The 26,036-nt window shown below is 38.0% G+C and overlaps 1 protein-coding gene across 1 annotated transcript in view; it reads left to right on the forward strand.

Annotated features, from left to right (window-relative positions):
* The first annotated feature begins 3,525 nt into the window (after positions 1 to 3,525).
* Positions 3,526 to 26,036, forward strand: part of SLC39A10 (solute carrier family 39 member 10) — a 120,234-nt gene continuing 97,723 nt past the window's right edge. The window contains exon 1 of the mRNA XM_083843034.1: positions 3,526 to 3,681. The gene's annotated coding sequence lies outside the window, so the exon portion shown is untranslated. The remainder of the gene's footprint in view (positions 3,682 to 26,036) is intronic.

A 26,036-nucleotide genomic window follows, 5' to 3' on the forward strand; every position in this document is an offset into this window, starting at 1 on the left:
AAATTTAGTGAGAAAGGAAGGCCAGTGTTTCACTGAGAAGGGTTACAAGGTGGACAGAAACCACGGGGGAGCATTGGTCCAGCATTGCCTTATGTGAGAGGCGGCAGATAGCTAATGATTTTAAGGAGAGCTCAGAGCCAGAGCACTAAGCGGGAGGAACCATCCTTTATTTCTGAATTTCTCCTCCCATGAGACACTGGGTTCAACATGAAGGTATTTAAAGAAAGACAAACTGACTAGTGACCTGTACATGGAAAATATAATAGGGCAAAGAAGAGTGGAATGCGTGAAGCCTGACTAAGTAAGGCTACAACGATTTTATAACCAAATAATCCCAATGTAGCCTCCAAAATATTTTTGCAACTCCTAAATTGCAAAAGAATCGTAAAATAAAATTTAGAAACTGTTCAGTGTAAATGCTGGTGATGGCATTCTCATTCACACAGCTGCACTGTTTAAAAGCAATTCTGTAAGAAACTGGGGTGTTTTTTACATGATTGGAATATTCATAAATCGGTGACTAGTACAACTAAATCTCTTCAAAATGAGATCCTTATAGATTTACAACGGATGTCTCTCTCAATGGAAGTTGCCATAGTTACAGCACAGTTCTGCATGGAGCACACTTTCATCACAAATTGTTCACATTTATATACAAATAGTTTGAACATATTTTTTTTCAACTTCTTTTGAAATGAAAGCACCAAAGATAGTCTTAAAGGAGAATTCTGTATTTGTGCCTGGGCACAGTGATAATCCAGGGGTACTCAGAATCGCTGGATGATTCAGGCCGGTATGGAACTCAGGAGATCTCTGATCTGACCTCCTGGTTGAGGCAGAGTCACTCTGGGCTTTATCCAAGCGGGTCTTGGAGGGACCGCCAAGGTTGGAGAGAGAACAGCCTCCCTGGGCAACAGCTGGAAAGTCAGCCCCATGTGCAAGAGAACTGCTGTTTTGAAAACTTTCCTCCTTCCCTGCTCTGGCTGGGGTGGAAAGCACTTTTGTACAGTCCTTCTGAGGAGAAAGACCTTACTGGTTTCCATTTGGTAGGCTTTGCACACAAAGTCCGCAATAAGCCTCTGCCTTTCCACTTCCTGTTGCCTCGCTCACAGTATGGAGTAGGAATGGCACAACCCCTGTTCCAGTCTCCTTTCCTGTAGCGGTGCTGAGGTAGTTTCAAAAGCCTCTTTGTCTAGAGTCAGGTATCCTCTGAGCAGCCTGTTGTCCAGCAGAGATGTTCTCCAAAGAGTTTTATTCTTTATTACTCCCTTGCATTTTATTACTCTGGTTGGCTGCATCAGCCAGTGCCATGCTTACTAAACAGATCGATCTCTCTTGCATAATCTAGGGTCACAAGATACCTAGTGTTTAGGAATTCTTGCTTGTCAATGTGGCTGCAGGATGATTTGTCAATGTTTAAGAGAAAAATAAATATCTAAACACCATCTATTAAACAGTCTGTGATTCTCAGTGTCTGGACAAGTCTTCTCTTCTTACAAGGTCATGTTAAAGTACTGAGCATTAGTTTATGTGTCTAGGCTTCATGCCGTGATTCGGAGTGCAAATAGGAAATTGCTAGGCATATCCCAAAATTTTGATTTACAATCCAAACAACAAATTGAAAACAAGTTACCAAATTTTTTTTTTGTTTTTAAGTGAGAGATGAAAAAGGCAGGATATCATTGGTTTGGAAGTATTAAACTGGCAACTTGTGTGATGCTATTTTTAACTGAGTACAGTACTCTGGGAAAATACTTTGGCTATTATTTGGTGAATTCAGCCATCATCAGCAAACCACAAGGGCTGGAGTTACACGGTAAGTTTTCATTATGCCTGTCTACAAGGTACTGGCTTTTCAGGCAGTGTGCTAGAGCAGGGGTTTGCTGGGTTGCTGTTGGAGATGTGGAAGCCTTAGGGGATCTCTGATGCTGTGACTGCAGGTGCTATTGAGGGTATAGAGTGACAAAATGAATTTAGGGGGGAAGAAAAATGTTTGTAAAAAATAATAACAGTTGGTCATTGCGTTTATAAATTATATGATGGCCTTACAGTTCAACTTCAGAGCCATCTTGCTTAAAGCAAGCCACAAACTCTGTTCCTCATTCATCCTTTTATGAAATCCTTATCTCCTCTAATGGTTTTCTACGTATGTGTAGGCTCAGACATAGCTGTTGTTTAGAATATTATTTCTGCTACAGTTCTGCAACTCTAAAAATGAGTGAGAACTATTCCTTTTCACTAGTTTGATAAATTCAGAAAATCACCAGGCTTTTTTAATGACTTCATTTGTGATTCTCATGTGACTAATTTGGCCCAAGCCATCTTGGCGTGGTTTAGAAGACAGGGTACAATCTTTTTTTTTTTTGTCTTTTCCCCCTTCCCTTACTAGTAACTCGCAATTAACATAAATTGTAAGAACCTGAAGGAGGCCTAGGCTCTTCTCTGAATTCAAAATAAATTTTCAACATATGATTCTTCATGATTTAATTGCAAGTAGAGTCTCAGAGGCAAGATGGAAAGTTAAGCATTCTAAGCATCTTGACATGTACTGGAAATTTGGCTCAAAGTGCTGACTGTGCCTTTCAATATATATTCCTATTCCTAAATAACCTTTTTGAAATTTTTGCCTATTTCCAAATATACCCATGTCTAACCACTTGGCCATTTAATGTAAAATTCTCACAGTAGTGTTGTGAGGAACCTTGATCTTGCTGAGGTCTTTGGAAGCTGACTTGTCTCTGAAAACTAAAGTGTGCCTTTTGTTCCTCACTGGGGTTTGGGGTTTTTAAAAAATAAATATTCAAACGATTCTACAAAGTCTGCTTATCTCTTACTGCAAGTCCAGCAAAAACTTCACTGTGTGAAACACATTGTTTTATAAATGTGTTTACATAGCACGCGCAGATCTTTCCTCACATTCACCAGAAAAGAAATGGTGACTTCATTGCTTGATATGCAGGGGTTTCAAACACTCTCTGGTCGGCTTTGGGAATGACCATTTAAAAATAAAACTCAAAAAAAAAAAGTATCTATTTCCACTACTTTTATGTTGTTCTGAGTCTTTCAGAAAAGAGAGGATTTTAGTAGAGTTAATTTCTTTATCTTTCAGCAGTTGGAAAATCTAATTGCTGCTAAAAATCTTCTGGGTTTTTATTAAGTTAGCTCTGATTTATGTAATTTGCCATGAAGTTCATTAAAGACTTCATTAATTTTTCACCAATCTGTCTTATCACTGCTGTTTCTATTAGCTGAGCTATAATTAACTAGGTTTGACTTTTTAAATTTGGGGGCAAGTCATTTACCTGCCCTATCACCACTTTCATAATAATTACATTTTGCTTTGTCAGATGTGAAGTGGTTCTCTTCTTATCCATCAGTTCCAGTGATTAGGACCCTCTATTTCAGATCAAGTGCTTGTACTGACATTTTGATCTCAGCAGTTTACGTACTCTTTCTCACTAGCTGACTAAATCTACATTTTTTCCCCTTCCAGAAGAACCATGTGTTTTGATACTTCCAAGGCTAAAAAGATAAAGAAACTTCCCATCGACCTGCAGCTCAGCGAAGTACCCTGGGTGGATTGATATCAACCTGGAATTCTCTTGGTGTTTGCACGTCTGCCTTCCCAAGAATTTGGTGTCTCCTTTTTGGAACCAGGAAACAAGAAAACCCCACACAGAGGTATGTTGCATGTTAGACCACAAGTCAAGGCTCTGATTCAAAGTGTTTCGCAGAGTAGGATTCTTTAACACACTTCTGTATTCTGGTAAAACTTCTCCACTCCCCATTACACCATCATCTGTGGTATGCCATCATTCATTTGAGATGAGTGTTTCACACTGACAGAGATTTCCAGAGTGACAGTCACAATGACATTGTTGGGTGTATGGCCCCATTAATGGCCTCGCAGATCACCTGCATCATTCTGTGATGGACTGATGCACAAGCGCCAGCCCAAGGGCCCAATTCCTAATCAGCAGATACAAGGAAGGTATCAGAAAACAAGTAAGTAATTACAAATCCATGTCTTGAATGAGAGAGCAGATCAAAGGGGACTGGCTGTATGAGAGGAGAGATTATTCCCCCTTCGCTGACAATGTCACTGTCTCTTGCTGGAAGAGGAGCATGGCTGGGGGCGTTGGTTTGTTTGGGCTGAGTCAGCAGCCTTTTTCTTTGTGTCTTAAAGCATGGTTAGCTGAGTGGTTCCTCACAGCAGTGCTTCTGGCACTTCAGTGTCCTGGGCTGGCAAGAGAAGCCTGGTGTACACTCTTGCTGTGACCCTATAACTGTTATAGGATTGCTTTCTGTTTGGTGCATGTTTCATGGTGAGCTTTTCTACCTTAATTCAGTGCTTCATACCTCATGGGCTGATAAGGATTGGGAAAAAGCTGAGAGTAAGTGACATCACAAGATAACCACCCTTTCTGGTAGGCTATGTCTCAATGTATGATAAGCCATATACTGTTTTTCTAAATTTGAAGGAGGTAAATTATAAATATAATTAGGTATTAAAGACAAGAGGGGGAGGTAAAGTGGGAAAGGCAGAGAAAAACTGATAGTTCTCTGGTTTACTTCAAACCAAAGATTATTGACTTTTTTGAGTCAGTCTAGAAATGGCTACTAGAAATGAATAATCAATGTATTTTCAAAGGAAAAATGAAACCAGTACCCATTCTCTCCTTTTTTCTTTTCCTTTGGAACTGGCATTTCGTAGTCATTTCCTTTAATGCTAATTAGTAGTAATTAGAGAAGAAACACGGTTTGGGATCTCGCAAAAAGCCCTGATTTATTTGTAATTATTGTTATAGTTTCACATTTTCTTCCTTTGCTCTCTTCCATTTGCACTCCTCCTTGTTAGAGTAAAATAGCCATGTAAAAGGTATCAGCGCTAATTATATGATCGCTCTGAGCCTTCCGCCACCACAGTATTTGGAGCTTTTTGTGCCAAAGGAATGCTTCAATGCAGAAAGCGGAGCAATGCACTTGGTGGGCACAGAGGCTGTTTGGCATGTTCAGGTGAACTATTGCAGTTACCATAACTTGGCAAATATGTGTATTTTCTGTAATACCTTAAGTTCGGTGGTTTTAATCCCTGCATTTGTAAGGGTTTTGACAAAACACATTTGAAGGGCTAACGGAATGCACAGGTGACTTGGGTTCACACAATTTCATGGCTTTGTTGCTTGTGCTTATTTTTGAAGGCTAAGGAGATGGCATGAAGAGAAGGACCTTTTGCGCACACACACTGGAAATTTTGTGTTGATGCACGAGTATGTTCTGACATTTAACTGAGAGTTTATTCAGGGTATCTTTTAAATTATAACTTTATTTAGTAGCAAAAGAGTGAAAGCATCTCAATTAACCATATTTCTAATTTTCATTAAGGTTTACTACCCTCGTGACAGATGGGGAACTATTAACATAACTTATTTCTAATTCTTGTGATTATTACAAATAGTGCTTTTCTCCTGCACAACATTTTATCTGAAGAGCTAGAACAGCATGTGTCGGCATGGGAAATAGACTCTCAGTCCTGCATCCAGGTCTTCTGATCATAGCCTCTGGATATTATATCCCACAAAATGCAAAAGCTTCTAATAGGTACTCATAACTTCCAGCAGATTAAAATGAAATTAGACTTGATCAAATGTCTAAATTAAAATACCTTATTCTATTTAGGCTTCTTGATTAATTATTTTACAACTATTTTTCCAATCTTTAAGTGTTCTCTAAATTAGCAGTATTTCCTCTAATCTTCAGATTTCTCCTAAGAGGTAGGTCCTGTATCTGCGCCAGTTGAAATGGGAATAGGAGCTTGCTCACACAGAAATCACACCTTTGAAGACAGAGATTTAACCTTCTGATAGTGTACGTGCCAGATAAATTCACTTGCCTGCAACAAGCAGCAGGACAAGGATTTCTTACTATCTACTTGAAAGTTTGAATTCACAAAGATTAAAAGAAAAAAAGAAAGAGAAAATATACAAATGACTTCCAAGAAACATGAGAGAGAAAAGAAGGAAGTGGGTCTTTTGTCTGTTATTTCATGCTTTTTTTTCCTCATTTAAAGGAAAAACAGTAACATTGTTGTGGTAAACTCGTAATAGTATGGAATGAAAGAAAGTCTGTCAGTCTGCGGTGAAAAATAAGCAATCTCAGCTTTGTAAATCAATTCTTTTTCAAGTAAATACAGTTTTAGGAAGATTTATTTGCTCTACCCCATGAGATTGATTGGAGTTTTGAGGTCTTGGCACCTCCAAAGTTCAAATTTAAAATCTTTTTAATAGCCATCGTCTTTCAGGATAGGGAATGCTGAGATTCTGAGGTGCTGGAGAGAGTTGCCTGTGCTGTGTGTCGGTTTGCAAATGTGTTCTCCAAGGCTCAGAACAGACATGGAAACCATGGGGGAGGAAACATCCCTACTGACTTGGCAGTGCTGCTCTTTGTTCTGGTCCATGCACACAGCCCTGCATTGTTCCAACCACTGCACAGCTGTGGTTTAGCTTTTCTGGTGGCTAACGTGATAGCAGCTGACCAGATCAGATGTAGGTGAGGTTCCTCAGCAGAAACTGGTTACTTCTCACGCAGTGGGCTGCATGCCTGCTGCTGCTTTTTCCAAATGCCTCTCCAGCTCACAGGCAGTCGCTGCCCACTGTTCTTTTCCCAGCTTCTGCTGCCACGGGGCTTGGGCTGACTTGTGCCATCCAGACTGGGGGGTTGCTCTTACCTACCCCATCATAGCTGTCTTAATGCGCCTCTTCCATTTGCAATTTCTGTGCTTCTTCCCCCACTACCCCTTCAAAAAGACAAGCCTTGCTATCACTGTCCAAATCCGTACTTGTGAGTAATTTCTAGCTTGGTAATTCTTTTTCATTTTCCTTAAGTACGTAATGCGCTGGCGGAGATTTGAGTGACCTGAGCAAGTCTATGCTGCAGGCTTTTCCATGGCCTACACTAATCTGTTATTCCAGCCTTACATTTGTCTTGCACACGGAATGACAGTCTGCTGAATTGCTTGCTGATTTCCCTCAGACACGCACACACAGACAAGAATCCTTTAGGGAATATAAAAACTTACAAATGCTTTTGAAACAAGATGTATAAAGCATGGTCTTTAGTGGAATCAGCTGGTATGTTTTTCACTCCAGCAACTGGCTTAACAGTAACAGGTTTTTTTCTCCATTGGACGCTTGTCTTCATCCTCATGAAATTTTCGTTTCACCTTCTTCAGTAGCCTTATGAATATTTTAAATTGTCTTCTACTGGCAGTACTCCTCTTACACATTATTTCCCCTAAGATCAGTTCTCCATTTCACGTGCTACTCATCTGGCAAATGTCTTACTCTGAACAATCATGCAGTCCACAATTTAGCTAAGCATTCTTCAGCTTGGAGAGGCTGAAGAGCAATGTGCACAGTGAGCTCATTCACAAGTATCCTGTGACTCTAGGTATAGCAAAGGAAGGGAACAAACCTGCATCTATTCTGTGCACATGTGTAGATTTTTATTGGTAACTTCTGTATCAGTTGTTTTAAATGTATTTTGTGCTGGGGCGTAAGTGCAGAATAGCAAGCTAGTGCAAGCTGCAGTGTACATTTGGAACAGTTGGCTGCTCCCTGGTAAATACCAATGCATGGGTATCCACAATAAAATGTAATGGAGACTTTCACCATGTCCAATGTCCATACACAGATTCTATTGAAGCAAAGATGATGTATGTTATTTTTCCTCGTCTAATATAATTCTGTCTCACTTCACTTTATAGTCATTTTTCATTGTTCATTAACACTAGTAGTCCATAAGGTGTTTTATTAAAATGTCTTTCACTGGAGGATCTTAAAATTTACTTACACTATATGGTGCCCAAGAGAGACAGTTCAGAAATATATCTCACAGGAATTGCTTCAAACATTGTGGAAAGGTATCTTCTCTAAGACAGAGTGCAAAATACACAAAACAGTGTGCAGTGGTATGCAAAATGGTTTCCAATAATATGGAAAGGAAAATTACATGCAGTTGAACCTGATACTATCAATCTCACCTTTTTTTTCAGATGAATCCTAAAGAATTTTTATGCATTAATTTAAAAGCAAAAATTTACATCATGTTGTCATCAGACTAATATTCTGAATGCAGGCACAAAATTTGCACAGTGAAGTTCCCTGAAAATTAAAGTCACTGAAAAGGTTCTAGGATAACACAGATGGTGCAAACCCACCGATTTAATTCAGTTTCGACACAGCACCCTATGCGTTCATTGTCTGACCTAGGCAGGCAGTTGTTCCGTTGCTGTTAGTCATGTAAGCACTTCTGTTATCATGTGCACTTTTTCTATATTTCAACCAGTTGTTACACATAGAAGCATTTGATTTCTCTTAATGTTTAGGGGTAAAAGGAGCTTCTGCTGAATGTACCTAGAAACAGTAGCCCTAATATCTCTTTAAAACAGGGTTAAAGATAGAGAGGGCCTTCAGGCCAGTAGTAAAGGCATTTTAGTTCTTTTGTAACGTACTTTCTGCAATGTACTTTTGATGAAAGCACTTGTCAATAGGCATGGACTTGCCGTTAACTCGTTTGGGTTTGAATTAATCTGTTCCTCATTTTGTATGTTCTTTCTAAAAATATTTTTTATTTGTATTTAAATATTGATCATTTTATGCTTGCATAACATTTTGGGTGATAGTTATTCATTTCTTATAATTTGGAAATAACTACTAAGGCCAGAATTTTAAGTTATTAATTTCTTACTACTTATTTCTGTCCATAAGGTAGCATTTTCAGACAGCATTGAATTGTGATTTTTTTTTTAAATCAGTGATTCTTAATCTTTATGGAAGGTGTGAAGTCTAGAAGACAAGCTGAAGGTTTTGCTGCTGTGGTTCAGTATCTGGAGAAATAGTGTGCTGGTGCTGCCAGCTCGGTGCCTGGCTTTCCATTGAGTGGTGGAGATGTAACGCTTGGGTTTATGTGCGGTGTTTAGACAGCATTCAGATAAGGGTCTGGTACAGAGGGTCAGTTCTCTAAAACTTGAGTCTAATGGGTTCAGTCATTAAAACCCTCAGGCTTGACCATTTTGAGCAGTGAATTTATGAAAGGGATACTGAGGGAAGGAAGCTTGATGAGGTTAGAAGAAGAAAAAACGTGTCTGCTATGTTGTGGAAGACAAACAGGATGGGTATGCTGCTCTGGTCTTTGAGTTGTTTGGAAGTGGCAACAAAACATATTTATATAGACATGGTAACAACAGATGAGTGGCCAGCAGGCCTAGAGGAAGTCTGATGAAAAGCTGGCAAAGCACTCGGACTGTGGAGTGGGAGGTAACTGGGAGCACAGGACGAGTGGAGGTGATAAAGGCAGAGCATGTCTCTTCCTCTTTGTGCTGCTGCTATTCAGAATCTGGGGTGGGTGTCTTCTCCTATCGCTATGCAGTGGATGGCTCTTCTGTCTTCTTGATATAGGGTTGAAAAAATTACTTGGATTTCCTGTAAGAGCTCCAAATTCTGCAAAAGAGTGCTTTTCACAGGGCTTTTTTGGCACTATAGAGAATGAACTGATTTGGGGGTTTGGTTTTTTTGTTGTTGTTGTTGATTGTTTTTTTTTTTTGCTTGCTTTTTTTTTTAATTCTAACTGAAGAGAAGCAAAATATCAATATTCTCCATATGACAGCTTTCTGTAAAATGCTGAGGCAGATATTTTAAGTACTTATTTGTATATTTTAGCAAGACTGTCTCTCATTTCAATTCAGGGTAAAAATAGGTTGTAGTCATTTAAATGCACTGTGTAGCAGACATTTTACCATCTAGAGCATTATTTGTTGAACAGGAAGTGAAAGAATAATTTTTCTGATGGTATTGCAGAAATACAAAATATTAAGAATCTATTAAAAAAAAAAAGCTATTTCTTGTACTTCTGATTAACTAATATTTTGGCATTAGGTACTGTGTTGCCTCAGTGGAATCTTAAATTTCCCTAAGTGAACCAGCAGTGAAATTCTGTGGACAGAAGTCAAGACTACAAAAACCTTTTTAAGCTACTGAACTGATGCAACTTTCAGATATTTGGGGGTGTATTTTGCATGTTGCATATAGAGATATGTGTGAGTTAACTATGGTCCTGTAGTCCTGAAATATTCACATTATGCACAAACTTGTCTGAGTATGAATACCATCAAAATCTAGTGCATTCAAATCATGGCTTCCCAAACAAATGTTATTTCTCTGTTTCAGAACTCAGGTCTAAACATGTCTGATCTTAGTTCAGACCCAGATCTAAATTTTACAGCTGAGACCTATCTTCCCTATTCAAATGTACCCTTATCCATAGTGGATCAGTCTCAAATCTGCAAGAAAAATGGATGATATTTCAAAGCAAATGTTAATTGTATCTGTAATACTACCCCGTGCTATTTGCTTTGAAAGTCTTTCTTTAAATGTGAGTAAAAACAATTTTAAAATTTTGTCCTCTGTGATCAAATTGGTTCTCTGACAGCTCTGTTTGCATAATCAATCTGTTGCATTCTGTTCTTATAGTTTGTGGCTTTCAAAAGTAATTTTCCTCAAAAAAAATATGTAAATCTCTATACGCCCCTGCAGAAAATCCAATTCAATTGGGATTAGATTTATTTTTCAAATGTCTTCTTTTTGCTCTTCACAGCTGAAATGAGAAATATTTCTATTGCTTTGTGTGCCAGAATAATTTGGCTTTTGTGTTCTCTACAAGGGAACCTGTTTCCACCATGTGATCCTCTCCCTCAGCTCAGTTCAAGTTTCCAACATAAGAATAAGAAGACATTTTTAGATTTTTTTTGATGCTATGTAGTTCTTATATTTGCTCCACACAGATATATATGGAAATAATAGCCAGTGAAATAGAGCAGAGGTGTGATGCATTTGCATATAACAGATACTTACTGTTCTCTTCCCACAAATGTGTTTCTTTGGGTTTTAATTTACTGTCTTAGGCCCCTAAGCAATCTCAAACAGCCAGCAATTAAAGCTCTGCAGAAAATGTTTCCATTTCCCCTAAGTATGGAATTTCCCCTAATCTTTCATACGTTAGCATAGTGGGTGGCTTGCTCCTGGTGTGTTTTTAAAGTTACACCTCAAAACAATGATGATCTATCTGTAAGTAACGAAGTGACTCGTGGAAAGAAAGTGGTGGCAACAGAAGTGCAATTGTCTGTCTGTATTTATGTATATGAGAAGTCTGGAGCCCAGTTTCAGTACAAGGCAGTAGGAGCTGAAATGCCACAGTAGCTGTAAACTCATCTGCTCCGTCCCAACTTGAAGCCTGTCTCTGCCTTCCCAGACAGACTGGCTGCCCTTCTCTATTCCTGGCTCTGGTCCTTTATCTTCTCCTTCAGCCCTTCACCCAAGTTCTTGACCAGCTTCGCTGTGCTCCCACAGGACCTTGAGACCTGGTCCCTTCTGCTCCACTCCATTTTTTTCTCTGTTCTTTATCTCTTCACTTCTCATGTGCCTGGATGTTACACATCCCATGTGTGCTATATCATCATAGTTCATGTGCTCTTAGTTCCACTGACGTAAAATCACCGTTAGTCACTGGCAGAATATGTGGCAGTGCAGCTTACTGCTTATTGGCACCAGCCAACTATCCCAAGTTGCTGTTTTTCCTTTGCTAAAGGTTAAATGATCAGGCAGCCTGGAAAAAAAAAAATAGGGCCAGTTCTGAATTTCACCATGGCACAAAAGACATGGCCATGTAGGAAATACAGCTCAATATAGGAAATACATTTCCTTGGCATTCTTCTGATGCAACACCCTGCAGATCTCTGCCAGAGTGCTATGAAAAGAAATACTACAGTTCTCTTTAAAAGCAGGCTGTGAGAAAGAGAAGGTATGGAAGATTTTTCCAGCCATACAGCAGAGGATGGATTTAAACTCAAACAAAATGGCAAGCTGCATATATTTCTTAAACTCATGACATTTATTTAACAACATTTGTGCTCTGGTTGGATAAATCATGGAAAGCAAAGTTCTGTCACAAAGGTAGTCCATGGTTAATGCTGAATAACTACTTTTCCAAGCACCTCTTGCTACTCCTAAGAAGCTAGAAGTAGCTGCTTACTCTTCATTATACAATTATCAGGTTCTAATCCTTTTATGCACCATAATCTAGCTTTAGGCCTTTCCCCGTCCATAGCTATGCATCTAATTGAGTTTACTTAGGAAGTGAATTATGCACTTGTCAGTAACAAAACTGACAGCCTCATTTGTCTGGTTCTTAAACAGCTAGCCATGCAAACAGCCATAATATCTGGCACAATCTTGCTATTTATCTGTCAGCTCAACATTTTTTCCCTCATTGTCTGTCTAAAATACCTTCTATCACTAAAACAATTTACAGGCTTTTATGACTTCCTGAAAGGTAGGAGAGTCTGTAGAGGTAATGTCAGTGTGGTATTCAACAACACAAACTTCTGTAGTTATTGTAGTAATCTGTATTTTTTTAAGGGAATTTTGTTTACCCAAATGAGTCTACTCAGAATCTAACAGCAATAGGGGCTGCCACTCTATTTCAGTTCTGTTCAGAGAAATGGTGCAAGCAAACCACAGGAAGCGAAGCACTCCTCCCTTTGAAGTCAATGTTGAATCTGGAAATGGAGATATAAAATACAATTTTGCCATTGACTCAGGTTGAAGTAATAAAATCCAAAAGGCAGTTCTTTGATGCAAGGAGCTTTCAAACAAAAAAGAAAGGAAGAGGGAAACGATGGATACAGTGGAGGGACAATATCTTAGATGAACAATAGAGAGAAAACTCGCATAGTTTAGATGCGGCTCTGAGTCATTGAAAGTGCTTGGTTGATGCAGAGTCTGGTGGTACAGTCACCGTGATACTAAGAAGCATATTGAGTATGGAGTCCTGTCACCCCTTCTCTTTCATTGCAAAGAGGAGAGTTGAGGTAACTCAACTACAGTCCTACCCAGGCTAACAGCACTTGCCATGCTCAGCGTGCCTACAGGGAGGGTGTCCAAGAAGTGGCCACTAAAAGGAAACTGATGTGTAAATAAAAGTAATAATATGAAATAAAGGAATATTATGTATGTATAGCCAGACACAACTATATCAGATACCCCAGTGGATCAGCAGCAGCACAGCCCAGAACTGGTGAGCACCCCACAGTGAAGAAAACCTTTAGATAAGAATACAGAATGTTCCAGACTGAGCGCGGGGTGTGATGGGATACACAGAATGAAACGGAGAGGAGGATGGTCCATTTCCTGCCTCCCTGAACAAGCCTGCATTCTTGCAAATGCGTTTCACTGTCACTGTGAAAGACATTGTCCTTCTTCAGGGTGGAAAGATCTTTTAATTGACCAGTATTATCGTTTCAGATTGGTGATGCCAGGGTTAAATCACGTCTGTGCCTCAGATGGAAGTGTAAAATAACGACCCGTGGGTGCAGGAGCAGGCACACATTTCTTATAAAATAGGCGCATAATAAAGAAGCAAGCTAATCTCTGATGTTTTCAAATTCGTGAGTGCCTGCTGTTGCTACCTCATATTCCAGTAATGCTGCCATGTCTAGAAGTGTGTATATATCACTGATGCAAGGATGGTAACATCATGTCTAAATGAGGGACTAGCTCAGATTTCAGTACCAGCACGTTTGACATAGGAGCATTTTATCCTTGAAGACTAAATATAGAGTTTGACCCTCATGCATATGAAAGAGGAAGCCTTTGTCTGGGTGAAGGCTGACTTGTTGTGGTACAGTTCTACTCTGTTCAGCAAAAATTGTGTATTAGGCTACATTAGCCTGCAGCAGTGGTTTGTTTTGGTTTTGTTGTTTTGCTTGTACTGCAGAAGTGTAAAAAGGAAGTGTGGATTTAGATACTTACTAATGGTGCCATTATGCCATATAATTCGGCTGTTTTCACCATTTCTTTAGCTTCCGTGAGATTGGATTCACAATATATCATAACTGAGTTAAAAAGCATTGCAACAGAGTTATGGTATAACATAAAAATCATTTGCAAGCATGACTGGCACTGCCTAACACTTGCTGGAATAGTAACAACCTTTATTTCTCAGGACACTAGAGGTTTTTTTAGTCTGTACCTCAAAATGAGAAATTTCAGCTTCTGAAGATTTTTAGAAATGATTTTTTTTTTTACAAACTTTTAGAAACAATGCAGCAAAAAGGTTGGTATTTTTATATAGTGCCTGTGTCTTTCCAGGTGCTGATTGCAGTTTATCTGACTAACCAAGAAGGGCAATAAGTCATACTTCAGTATTTTCATCAGAATCTGTCTAGTCATTTTAATTCCAAATAGTTTTCTTGGGCAATATAAAATTAGAAAGATAAAAGAAATTAAGGATTGGTCCAGGCAGTAAGCATTTTCAAATATGCTTATACCTGTGACTGTAATCAATAATCATATTAATAGACATGGTACCCTTCTAATTGAAGTATATTATTTCTTAAATAAAGATAAATGTATTTAAAATATTTTTTTCAGATTTAGTGCATAAAAGTAATGCTTCTGAGTCAGAGAATGGCTAACAATGGATCATCACAATTCATTTTACTTGAACAATGCCTCATCTCAGAACTATACATTTCTTCTCAACAACTAAGTGAGGTTATCTCAATATAACTAAAACCAGAATTTAGACACACACACACAAAAAAAAAAAAAAGCCATGAAAAAGTAAAAGTTTAACTAGGATATCACTTGCTTTTTATTTCATGCCACTGAAGTATTCAGGTATCCAAGAGCACTCAAGCACGATCATTAAGCACTAAAGTATTACTGAGTATCAGTGACTCCAGATAAACAGAGAGAAATATAACCTGCTGTGTTACAGAAAATTTGCATAGACTAATAGTTTGTACATGATTTTTTGTGTTACAGAACCCCATTAAACTGAAAATCTAGGTATGTTTTATTACATATGAATCAACGGTAAAAATCCCATTATCAGAGTAATAGTTTTGTGGTGGATAAGGCATGATCAGAATACGCTGTCTTTATTATCTATACTAATGTCAGCTTTCCATTTGCTGATAATCTCTAAAAACAGTTTTTATTAGGAGATCAAGCAAATGTTATTTGGGAGAAATACATACATTCTGATACATATGCCATTGTTGAATTTGCTTTTCCTCCTTAAGTTTCAAATATGTGTTTCCCCAGTAAATTCCCTGTGGTATATACATTTTTGTTTAAAACATGTAACTGCTCTTCTTCTCTGAGGCAAAATTGCTTTTTATTTTAATTTCCTTTTGGATAAAACTTTAATCTACATTTGCGAGAGGCAGAAGAAGTTCTATAGTGGGATCACCGTTGGAAAATTCTCTTGGATTTATTTTTTTCCAGAATAAAATTAAAGTTTAAGATTTTATATAAGGGAAGAGATACCCTACTGAAGCATATCTTCCTCTTGTTGCCTTTTTCAACCATGCCAAAATTATATTCTTTTAACTTTATTTTCTTTATTTATACACTTTCAAGACACATCAAAACTCAACATCATTTAACCAAATATTCTATTGATAACAAGTATTGCATCATTCTTACTTTGCTGCAGTATCTAATGCTGTTTACCAGCAGATGAACCTCAGACTTCTGTAGGTTAGAGACAAGTGCGGACATCTCTAATCTTTCTTCTCTGAGCAGAAAATGTTAGGCAAGCCAGTTCTTCCCCCCAGCTCTTCACAGAGGAAGTCCAGAGGTTCAGCTCTTTTTGTTTCCCAAGCTGAGACGTATTAAGCTGTTGTTGGAAATGATACGCCATAAAGAGCAGTAGTACAGGGACAGCATAAATATTACCTTAAAATACCATTTTCAAACTGAAACTTAGTAGAACTGCGTTGAAGAATTTGTCTGAATTTTAATGGGAAGAGAGAGCTTGTTGTAGAAAATTAACATAAACACAGATAAGTCACTAAGACAAGTACTTTTTATATCTGTCATTTTATACCAGAGGTATGTGACCTCTGCTCACACTAGAAATGTGCTGTCTTTGCTGCATCTAAATATCCAAATAGTAGGGGCTGCTGGAATGTCACCCTCTTTCTGCACAGCACCAGAAGCTTGTCTGTTCTTATCAGAATCTAATTTGGCAACAGTGATGCACACACACGACTTTGAGGTTTGATTATTGCAATTCATTATAGCTAGGAATGAAGCCATTTGCCTTGAGACAGCTCCAGCTATATCAACCCACTCACTCCGCAGCCAGAGCTGCCAGCTCCCTGCTATCAACTTTCTGCCCTAATCTCTGGCCCAGCTCCCTGCAGAATACACAATCCAATTCCAGGGGCTGATCTTTCTGGACGGGCACGGGCTGCCTGATGTCAAACCATCACCAGAGCTGGTGCTGCCAGGTGCCTGTGTTGGTACCAGCTACTGAGCCTTGGATGTTCCTGGAGATGGAGCTGACTGATCCCTTGCAGATGGGCACTCTCCACCTGTTTTCTAAGCCAGCTCCTGCATTCTTTGTACACTCGAACCACCCACTGACACGAGGATGCTTTGCAAGCACACAAAATGAGCAGGAACCCAATCTCTCTTCTTCTAAAGAATATTTAGTTAATTAAGGTGCTGAAATAGAACAGAGGCATTTATAGTTATTATCTAGTTTATTATTATATGTGCATGATTTTATCTGAAAATAGTATCTTATTGGAGTTCATGAAAGACTGCGCAATCGCTGCTTGCTGCTGCTGTTTTACAAACAGATTCTGTGATCAGAGGCTCATAAGATTGAGCTCACACAGAGAGATGGATCAAAAGTCTCTGACAACAGCTAGTGGCAGATGTCTAAACAAAGAGTAGCAAAATTTGGTTAGCACACAGGGGCAATTTCCTTGATAGGCCTTCCCACTTCCCTACAGCTTTTCCTGAAGACCTTCCTGAAGGAAATGTTTATGGTTTTGTGTTTAATAGAATTTGGATATGTTATGTAGAAAATTGTTATGTAGAGATAACTATTCTCCTTGCCAAAGAGGTGACAAGAGGAAGAATTTTAGTCATCATTATATCATTAATCTTTATATTCCCTATATACAAAATATTCTCTAAATACCTTTTGCCGAAAATAGGAAAGTAGTATGGCTTTACTAGGCTATACTGAAGGTGATTTCTTCTCTCTCTGTGATGACAAGGGAAGAATGTAGTAATATGTAGAGTGTATGTATATGTGCACTAGTATTTCCCAGCCTGCAGTCATTTGCAGTCATGGGGCATTCTGAGATTAGCATAGTTTTAGCAAATGTTTTTCACTTCAGGTTATCTCTTTTGAGATGCAGGCATCAAAAAGTACCTTAATTCAGTTTGCCTTTTTGTTTCTGAGCACTAAGACAACTTGCTTATGAATCTGTTCTAACATCAAGATTTCTGAGTAATAATGTTCAGCTTAGAACTCATCATTTCTTACAAGATTGCTGTGTATCTGCTTACATTGAATTTCACCTGCAATTTTATTTGCACAGTGCCTTAATCTTGTAAGGATCTTCTGCAATTCTATTTGTGTTTTTGCAAATTATCAATCTCAGAAGAGAGAATTGTATGGACACAAAATAAAATTTAAAAAATCTAGTTAAAACGGAGAGCACAGTTTACACAGTGTAACAGATTGCTGCACTGTAGATGTAAAGATGTAGATGCAATCCACTATGTTTGGATCAGCTTCTTTTTAAGTACCAGCAGAAACAAGTAAGTTAGAATCTGGTTAGAAAGGCCACATTCTGATCACATTATGGGAACAAGTACAGGAAATTTGTTGAATGTCCTGTCCCATTTTACGTGCTCCACAGCCACTGGGTTTATCTCTAAACCTCTGGAGATTCTTCTATCTCTAATTTTCACTCAGGGTATAGAGGAAATGAGTGTTAATATTTTAACCCAACCTTTTAAATACTGTAGAAAATAAGTAAAGGACGAACCAAGGCATCTTTTTTTAAAGATACTGAATTTTAGCAGATAATACTGCACAGTAAATAACTCCTTGGAATTGTGGCCATTAAAGGCAAATCCCCGTCACAAATTCTGTTCTAGGAATACTGCATGCTTTTTTCACTGTGTAATTGTCATTTCTTGGAGCAAGGTTTAAGTCAGTGATCAAGCAGAAGTGTTATAGTGGCACCAATCTCCTCAGCTACCTCAGCTATAACTATAGGTTCTTAATCAAAACATGAGTTTTCTTCTTTGATAGGACGGTGTTACAGCACACAAGCAGGTTAAAGGTCTCTTCTGCTGTTTGGTCCAATTTTGATGATTGCTGGGCTAACTCTAGTGTAGCCTACTGGCAACATCTAGTGCAGCTTACTCCTAAAGCATTTCGTTTCGAGGCTGGAATGACCAGAGGCAAGGCCAAGCTTGAGCTTGAGGGTTAAGACTGCAGTCACAGAAGAACAGCTGTTTTATCATTGTCTTCTGCAACGGCTGATGTGGAAAGGAAAAGAGCGTGGGATGTTGACAGCAGTAACAATACCCACTTTAAAGGAAAGCTGAAAAATTTCAAGTGTGACTGTAAAGATAGCGTTTTAAAATGTTAACATGTGTACTTACATATTTGGCTGAATTTCCTTCTGAATGCTTTGTAGAGATACTGGGCCACAGGATTTTCTTGTTCTTCATAAAACGTGGTATAGTTTATTAGATTACCACCTGTGTTGTTAGTGCTAGAAGCAGGATTGACTCTGTAAGCAGTTTTCCTTTAAATCCATATTAAAAATCAATATCTGTAAGACTTTTCAAGGCTAGAATATGATGTAGTTGTAAAGCAAGGGAGCATCAGCGTGAATGACAGCTTTACTAAAACATGAGGCTTCACCTTAGGCCAGAATCATGTGTAAGTGGAATAAAATTGCCAGTAATGATCTTGGTCATTAATGCTTAATTATGCATTTCATTATGTGAAGTTCCTATTGTAAAGGAGTTCATTAGTAACAATTACAGTGTATCTCTCCTTTTATAGGCACCTGTTCTTAATTACCACAGTATTGAAATCAATACTGAAAAATGCTTACCTACTTTGCATTCTACATAATACACTGTATACAGCTAGCATCACAATGCCTTCAGTGAGCTCTGCTGACATTGGATATACATCCTGCTGTTCAGCACCTTACAGTTATTAGCTGAACATCAAGTTAACTTAGCATTTGCTAAAATTTGTTCTTCTTTGTTCTAAAATCAGATCAAATCATACGTACCTGAAAAATCCAAGTTTCACAGTGAAGACAAGTTATTCGAGTGAGCACTAAATCAATCTTTCTGACCCATTCTAAAATCAGATTTTTTTCTATGATTTTCTATGATTTCTATGGTTTTCAATGATTTTTATCTTCTCAGTTCTAGAGTCTCTGTCAATATAATATTCCACTCCTATATATAGTATACATAATATAAATAAGTCAGTTTTCATGGCATACATTACCATATGATGTCCTGACCGAAATAGTTGCTAGGGACAGTAACTATGTGCCAACAGCAAGAAAGCTAGCCTCTGAAGTTTCACGTGAGGATGCAGACTAAATGCCCCATTATCAGTTGACTGCTCACATTTATCAGTTCTACTCTAAAAATAATTCTTATTCTTTGGAATATTTAATAGATAACTGAGCATTCTATATAGAAAGTCCACTTTATGTAATACTTAACTGGAAATGAGTAATGGTGCATTCTCATGTAATTAATCAAAATTTTCTTTGGAATATATATCAGCAATTATATTTAACAAACAACATTCAACAAGTAAGCAATCCTTAAAATAGTAACCATTTTAGTTTCAACAAAGCATGACTGAGGTTTTACAGAGCTGTGCCATAAATTTTCATGGAGCCATCAACAAACAAAGGAATAGAGAATGAGAACTCTGTATTGTTTCTCAAGTTCTACTTTCCTCTAGCATTCTTGTTTTGAAACCATATAGCCCACTGAGATTTCAAACACATGGCTACTTAAAAGCTATACATTAAAGCTAAGGAATGTGGTAAATTGAACCTCAAGCATACTGAGCACCTGTAGGAAAACAGACATGGCTTTTTAGATGGTATCTGATTCCTCCACTGTTAAGCAGATATTAGGTATGCTTCAGGCAAAATGTGGCTTAAGGCGTCCTTCCAGGTCCAAGACCTGCTCTAGTTTAGTTGTACACATACTTGAGTCAGACCAACCACACAGCCTTTGCTTTCTCTCTTCCCTGGCCATCCTCCCACTTAACTCAAGCTACAGCAGACTACAGCAGTAACTGCTATGAGATGAATGATCACTTAAATCTCCAGTCAGATCCATGTGGCACTCATGTTCTAGGCTAAAAGATTTTGACATATGCTTTCTTGCATGCCATTGACATATGCTTTATTGCATATGCATTTCTGTGCATATCCCAGAATTCATAGAATACTCTTTTCCTATAAGAGCAAAAATATGGAAAGTGAAGTAACTTCCAATATGGTAGTAGTAAACATTAGCAATAAACCACACAACTTTTTAGTACTAAGATGGCAATAAGAATGGAGATCTCCGACACACTGTCTTAAACAAATTGAAGTTTTTCAGTGTATCCTGCACTAGATACACTAAACATTTGTTGGTATCTCAGCATAATGACCACTTTTGCCTGTGAGATTCAGAAGAAGGTGAAAGGGAGGAACACTGCCTTAATATTATGAGTCTAGAAGGAGGAACCTTCAGAGAAAAACTGACTAATGTAGGAAGCGCACAAAAAGCATATGGACAAAAACAATACTCTCAGTTGTGCGGAAGCTAGTATTTGGATCTGAACGCTGTACTTCAGAGTCAAGTAAACACTAAAAACAAACATTGACAAACAACATCTAGGGTTTGTTTCTAGTGTAAATTAAAGGCTATTCTTTACATTTTTTCTGGAATGTGGCATAGAGATGTTACATCTGCAAGACGTATCTTAATTGCATTGCTCTGATGGTCTGGTTTTAATGTATGTATTCAAACATGGAGCAGACAACCCAATAGCATTCATTCAAAGTGTTTGTTTAAATTATTATTTTGCATACTTGAATCTTTTTATTTAAAATAACTATTCAAATAAGCAGTCTTGAAAGATCAGAAGAACTAATCTCAGCACTGCAGAAATGTCTTAAATATAATTACATTGTCAATATATTTTACGTTATACAGATAATTATAGTTTATCTTCACAGAAAAGTATTCTAGATCATCACAAAATAATTGTCAGATGTAGTCACACAATCTACTTAATTCACTTGTCCAAATGTGGTAAATGTGTTTTTAGGGCTTGGTTTAGTACTTGTGGAAGACTAAGAATGAGAAGCAAGTAACAATATTCTTGCACTGGACAAGCATTCCTGCTTTTATCTTCCAGTTCACTAGAAACTGTTGGTTTCTATTTCTGCGTTTTTCCTGAGTAAACTGCTGGTTTGTGTAGCAATTTTGTGACATGCACAAATTATGTATCAATCTCTTTCTGTACAGAATCCTAGTTTAGCAATGCAGTGCAAGGCTTTTGTCTGGTTTGGGATCAATCACTGAAATTTTACTGCCGTAAAGCAGCTGGAATTGTTCATTAATCTTCCAGTCCAATAGTTTTATCTTTCATGAAATAAAATTGATTTCCTTATCTGCGCGTGTGAAGAACTGCAGTGTGCATCCTTCTTGATTCATGGCTCAGGATAACCAATAATGAAGAAGCTATGAAGGCAGCAGATTTTAGGACATAAGAAATGGCAGTTTTAGGTGCAAAAGTCTGATATTTACTCATGGGAGGACTGCATATTGCATAGTAATTAGATAGCACTAGGGAAATAATGAGGAGTTTTACTCCTGCGATGGCAGAAAGTCTCCACTAAAAAGGACATTTAAATTTGGGGAAATGAGATCCTTGGGGAGTATAAACATTTCTACAGATCTTGATTTATTTATTCTCTGCTGAAAAGCTTCAGGACAGTTGATATAGTACACCAAATCTCTTCAGTTGCAAGATAGATGCATTTATTCCACTGTGTTTGAGTCATCTGGGAAAATTAGAAGAAACCTTGAGTTGAACTACTGAGTAGTTTACAGCTTATTTTTCAAGTGCCAGTAGATCTAGGACCAGACAGCCTTTCTGACAGAATCTTACCTATTTTCTGGACAGATGGTAGCAAAAAGCATAGGAAATCTGATTAATATCCTGTTGGTGGGTTGTTGTTTTTTTTGGTTGGTTGGTTGTGTGTTTTTTGTTGTTGTTGTTTTCTGTTTTTTACTAACTTCATGCTTAGTGAGCCTTCAAAGCCTTCTCTAAACCTTTAGAGATTCTTATGTTATTAATTTTAAGCCAGGTGATAGCAGTGCCTAATGTTTCTTTGGGTCATTACAAAAAGGAGCCAAATCTTGGTTCTTCTCTTCAATTAAACTGAAGTTCTATGATAGTCTCCTATCTAGAAATTAACATTTGAGAAGCTATATTGTTTCCCATTCCTTTCCAGTGTAGTCTGGAGTCTTATATTGCTATCAACACAAATTTTTGAATCAAAGCCTGAAAAAGATGGTCTGTATTACTTTGTCTAGACCATAACACTTTATCTACCATCTACCCCATCTACTTTGCAGTAAAACTGCAAATCGTTTAAGCCTGGAGTATAATTAGTGTTCCAGACCTGTAGCCCAATTACACATGGCTGCTCTTTGACTAAGTTCTTACCTTACCCATTTTCTTCCCACTGAGAAGATACTCAGAGCTGCACTGATGTGCTGTGGACAGCAAGGAGAGAGAGATTAGCTGTGTGTACTACAATTATTCTCTGATAAGCAAAATAATTTCCTAATAGCCATTTTTCTGGCTGTTAGATACCATTTGCTCCTACTTTCAGAACTGTCTGCAATAATGAGTCTGTATATCTAGATGTTACTGTTAGCAGGGCATAAACTCTACTAAAGTAAAGGTTAACAGTCACAGTCTATGCAAAGATTGCTGTCAACAAGTGCTTAGAAATAAGAGAGATGGAATGAAATTCTTCTTATCAAAGTTGTTTGGAGAGCAAAGCAGTTAGAAACAAACCCGTTCCACCAGAAGTCTTGATCTGCTCCAACAAATTGGCTAACCCCTGAATTGTCTTAGCATGGGGCACAGGAGCAGAACTGTAAATGGAGTAAGTTGATCTTTACATTCTGTAGTTGTTTATTTCTTTGAAAAATGTTTTAAGTTATGTATCTCAATCTACTTATTATGAGATCTACTGCGTGTATTTATATCTTTTTTTTTAATGTTATAAGCCAGTGGTGTGCTAAATACAGCTTGAAGGATCTGTTAAAATTCCACTACATGCAAAAGACCTCAACAAGACCAGATTGTCATCAGTAGTGTCTTTTTTGGATTATATCTCATCTTCATTTATGACATCCTTACTTGACCTACAAATTGTGGTAGAACTGATTGCAAGTTAGTGTCTCCACAGGACAGATAGGGTAAACAGTGAAGGAGACAGGAACTCATTCAACTCTGCAGACATAGAAGGGCTTAAAGGACTGTGGCATTCAGAAGGCTTTACCCAGATTCCTCTCAGGAGAACTGTGTGGGTAATGTACCACACAACATCTACATAAGATTTCAGAGTGCTAACTGTTGAACATCAAAAAATCATGTTTTGGTCATCTCTTCTGCAGTGATGAGTGAGACAGGTATTTTGGAAGTACTTTTGAACAAAAGAGCAGATCGGTTGAGAAAATATAACTGTAGTATTTCCCATTTGCTTGGGTCATCGTAGTGGAATCTATGATAAAATGAGGTATTATGTACCATTACTGTGGGGCTAAAGTAGGACACCTTTATTCTACAATTGTCAGAATAAAAGTGAAGGTAAACCCAACTAACAGTGCAAGGTAAATTCCTGCATAAAAGAAGAAAATCAGTGAGTTACAGCAGTGGTCTGAAAACCTTATTAGTTCAATGGATCACCTTTATATAGATTTTAATAATTATAATATAAATAAGGCAGTCAGGATAATGTAAAATAGCCCATCATGTAATACTAAGTATGTCAAAGTTATTACCGTAGTGTTACAATTACTTGAGTTTAATAGAGAAATATAAGACACATACAGAAAGTAATTGAGATAAAATAGCACAGTAAATTGGTGTAGTCCTGCAGAAAGTGATGAGCCACAGTTATTAATTTCAACAATTACAAACTTACATAAAGCAAGTTCTGCTTCTCTTGTGTCAATGAATGGCTGTGTTAAAGCAAATAGTCTACGCTCTTAATGTAATTTCCTTAGTTCGTGAATCTGGAAGGTTGGTTAAACATCCCACCTTGTTTTTCAATAATGCTGTGCTGCATGTGCTTGAGTGTTTCATCTGCAGTTGTAATTGCAGATGGGGACATGCGTTGAAGTGTGCTGTAGAGCATCTTGTGTTTTGAAGCGTCTGTCCTGAGTGAAGCGGATATGCCTTCAGCCTGCCTCATTGCTAAGGGCATTCATGAATCTCAAATGAAATAAGCTAATTCTTTTTTGTGTCTCCCTTACACTAAAAATACCTCTCCTTTTCTATCCTGGAGTTATCCCATGAGCTTCTGCCTTTTTGAGTGTCTTTTTGTGAGGAAGGTAAAGAAAATTGACTGTCTGTCAAGAGAACATTAAGATGAAGAACAAGAAAGAGGAGGAAAACATCCAGAAAGATACAAGAACAACCTTGCTTCTTCCTCTCTATGAGAAAAAGTAGGACAGAGATTTTGCATAAGCAAAATGCCACTATAAGGAACAAGTCGAGAAATGCTAAAAGTCCAGCAAGTAAGTCAACCTGTTGGTACCTTGGCACAATTTGCGTCAGACAATATTTCCTGGAGCAGAACTTCCCTAGGAGAGGGATTGGAAGAGTCTCTACTCATGGTTTAAGGAACATAGGACACTGCCTGACTCAGCTTCAGAAGTCAGATGAGTAAGATTTTATGATTAATTAGGAAATCCAGAAAGTGCTTATATGGTAGGATATCCAGCAAAAACCTTGTTGAACTCCTCCTATGATGAGCTCCTCCTTGCTAAGCTCACACATCCTGTGAGCTCTCCCACTTCTCCAGATGTCTGAGACTTTTAGAAAAGCCCCACCAAAATTATCTGGCCATATTGCACTACTGCTTTGTGAGTAGTTATCAGGTCTTAAAATAGTCTAAAAAATTAGGGTGACCTAATTTTACACACACACACACCATCTAGCAATTAATTCTTCTGTTCCCGGAACAACCTTCTCCCCTGCTAGTTGCACATGCTTGTTCTGCAGCTTCTTCCTCACTCCACTTTTCTTAATCCCAGTGGGCTGTAGATGATCCTCAGCCCGAGTGCTTCCTGTTCCACAGAGCAGGAAGAAATAAGAGATCAAAGTTGTAAGCTTTAGTGCGTGTAAAATCCTCCCCCCCCCCTCTTTTTTTCCACTTGTGGGGCTGAGGGGAAATAAAAAGATGCAGGTATCCTGAGATGCTTCAGCACTTTTAATGAATTAAATTGTATGATGAATGAAACACTTTCAGAGAGAGAAGAAAACAATTTTTTAAATGTCTGCAAGTTCAGTTTAGTAATTAATGCTTTGCATAGATATTATAGGGGGAACAACTAAGGTTGGATGAGACTGAAAATACGTGTTCTGAATTTGAATTTTTGTAGTCAGTCAGAAAGACAATTAAAATGGATAATGGGAAAATAAGGAGGGAGAATAACAGCTTGAAAAAATATCAAAGTACAGCCTCAAAATCTTTTGATTTCCAGAACCACTTCAGTACAGTCTTTAATATGCTGCAACATTCCTAGGATTCACAGTTGGAAATCTTTACAGTCTGGGAAAGATTGGAGGTTTGTGCCTTTTTAACAGTCTCCTCTCTGTGTCTGAATATAAAGAAAAAGTATGTAAATCTGGGGAAAATGTATATGTTTTCCTGCTAGCGTAGGAAAGTACAGATTATCAGTCTGGGTCATTTTGTCTTGAAGGATTTCAAGAATTTGTCCATAGGCCTTGTTTCAGCTGCTTTTCTTCAAAGGTATCTAAGTGAGCTCTTTCAGCATAAATCTTTCTACGGAAGAGCAGCATCT

Source organism: Anser anser, assembly GCF_964211835.1.
Source record: "Anser anser genome assembly, chromosome: 6".
NCBI lineage: Eukaryota > Metazoa > Chordata > Aves > Anseriformes > Anatidae > Anser > Anser anser.